Source organism: Anastrepha ludens, unplaced genomic scaffold, assembly GCF_028408465.1.
Source record: "Anastrepha ludens isolate Willacy unplaced genomic scaffold, idAnaLude1.1 ptg000082l, whole genome shotgun sequence".
Classification (NCBI taxonomy): domain Eukaryota; kingdom Metazoa; phylum Arthropoda; class Insecta; order Diptera; family Tephritidae; genus Anastrepha; species Anastrepha ludens.
In genome coordinates, this window is record NW_026530037.1 from 157,501 (window position 1) to 160,000 (window position 2,500).

The 2,500-nt window shown below is 27.3% G+C and overlaps 2 non-coding genes and 1 pseudogene across 2 annotated transcripts in view; all 3 read left to right on the forward strand.

Moving 5' to 3' along the window:
• The window catches only part of LOC128870890 (small subunit ribosomal RNA), a 1,991-nt gene extending 1,641 nt beyond the window's left edge, over positions 1-350 (forward strand). Inside the window, exon 1 of the ribosomal RNA XR_008455593.1 lies at positions 1-350. This exon is cut by the window's left edge and continues 1,641 nt beyond it. This is a non-coding gene — a ribosomal RNA (small subunit ribosomal RNA).
• A 575-nt stretch (positions 351-925) lies between these two features.
• LOC128870870 (5.8S ribosomal RNA) lies at positions 926-1,106 on the forward strand. The gene has a single exon (XR_008455574.1). It is a non-coding gene; the product is annotated as a 5.8S ribosomal RNA (ribosomal RNA).
• A 438-nt stretch (positions 1,107-1,544) lies between these two features.
• The window catches only part of LOC128870905 (large subunit ribosomal RNA), a 4,515-nt pseudogene continuing 3,559 nt past the window's right edge, over positions 1,545-2,500 (forward strand).

Consider the following 2,500-nt stretch of genomic DNA (forward strand, 5'->3'; position numbering starts at 1 on the left):
GGGCTGCACGCGCGCTACAATGAAAGTATCAACGTGTATTTCCTAGACCGAGAGGTCCGGGTAAACCGCTGAACCACTTTCATGCTTGGGATTGTGAACTGAAACTGTTCACATGAACTTGGAATTCCCAGTAAGTGCGAGTTATTAACTCGCATTGATTAAGTCCCTGCCCTTTGTACACACCGCCCGTCGCTACTACCGATTGAATTATTTAGTGAGGTCTCCGGACGTGATCACTGTGACGCCTCGTGTGTCACGGTTGTTTCGCAAAAGTTGACCGAACTTGATTATTTAGAGGAAGTAAAAGTCGTAACAAGGTTTCCGTAGGTGAACCTGCGGAAGGATCATTATTGTGTTCCATATCCGTAAGAAAAACAAACAATGCCAAAACAAATAAAAACAAAAACAAACAAAAGAAAAAAAAAAAAAAAAGAAAAAAAAGAAAAATTTATAATTATTTTGAATCCATATTCTTTTTATTCTTTTTCATTCAATTTGTTATCCATCAATTATATCATATTAAATATAATATGATGGTACATTTTGTAATGTTTTTTCTTATTTTTTCTTTTAAAAACCTTTAAACATGAAAATAGAAAGTTGTACTTATTATTCATTTGATTGAATGATAAGTTAATTTGTTCACAATAACAAAAGTGGTATATATTTATTATTATATTTATATATAAATAAAATGATTAAAAAAATACAAAATAATCAAACATAATAAATACCACCACTGTATTATTGTTGAACTAAGACATTCGCAACTTAATAAAAATGTTTAGAGTTAAATATATTTGATATATATTATTGAAAGAAAATCAATTTATATTTTATTATTATTATTATTTAATTTTACTCTTTCAATTAATATATGCAAAAAAAAATTGACATTTGTTATAAATAAAAATAAATAAAAAAATACTCTAAGCGGTGGATCACTTGGCTCATGGGTCGATGAAGAACGCAGCAAACTGTGCGTCATCGTGTGAACTGCAGGACACATGAACATCGACATTTTGAACGCATATCGCAGTCCATGCTGTTATGTACATTAAATTAAATTTTAAAGTACTGCTTGGACTACATATGGTTGAGGGTTGTAAGACTATGCTAAATAAGTTGCTTATTCTTTTATAAAAATAATTGAATTTAAGCAAATGTGTATATTATTGGATTTTAAATAATTCATAATATTAATAGCAAAAAAATAAAGATATATAATGAATTTTTTATTTATTAATATATTCTTAAAAAAAAAAAATCCTCTCAAATAAAATGAAATAAAAAAAATTTTGAATCTAAGTATTCTCTTTAAAAAATTTTCATATTATTTATATATATATAAAATATTAATTTATATATGTAATTAAAGGAGGAATGTCTAGCATAAAAATTAATTTTTTTTATTCTAGAATTGCCTCATTTTACATAATTATTATTTATAATATATATTTATATAAAAGGAAAAAAGAAAAATAGAGATGAAAAGATGATATAATTATTTATTAAATTGTGAGAAGATAAAAAATATTTTAAAACAACCTCAACTCATATGGGATTACCCCCTGAATTTAAGCATATTAATGAGGGGAGGAAAAGAAACTAACAAGGATTTTCTTAGTAGCGGCGAGCGAAAAGAAAATAGTTCAGCACTAAGTCACTTTGTCTATATGTCAAATGTGAGATGCAGTGTATGGAATATCTTAATATCTAGTATGAGAAATTAACGATTTAAGTCCTTCTTAAATGAGGCCATTTACCCATAGAGGGTGCCAGGCCCGTATAACGTTAATGATTACTAGAAAGATATTTCCAAAGAGTCGTGTTGCTTGATAGTGCAGCACTAAGTGGGTGGTAAACTCCATCTAAAACTAAATATAACCATGAGACCGATAGTAAACAAGTACCGTGAGGGAAAGTTGAAAAGAACTCTGAATAGAGAGTTAAATAGTACGTGAAACTGCTTAGAGGTTAAGCCCGATGAACCTGAATATCCATTATGAAAAATTCATCATTAAATAATTAAAAATAATGTGCATTTTTTTCATATAAGGACATTGTAATCTATTAACATAATAAAGTATTTATCAAAAGATCATTGGTGATATTAAGTTTATTTAAATTAATTTGCTTTTTAAGCATATTAACATAGAATAAATACTAATGATTTGATAAAGTGTTGATAGATTTTATTATATATAATGCTAAAATTCATTTTTTGAATTTTACAAAAAATTTAATATCTATGATATTAATATTTATTTGTATGCATTTATATGATTAACAATGCGAAAGATTCAGGATACCTTCGGGACCCGTCTTGAAACACGGACCAAGGAGTCTAACATATGTGCAAGTCATTGAGTTATATTAAACTTAATGGCATAATTAACTTAACTTAAAAATATAATGGGATTAATTTTTAGTCTATTTTCTTAAATAGTCAATTAATTCAATCCCGGGGCGTTCCATATAGTTATGTATAATGATAATT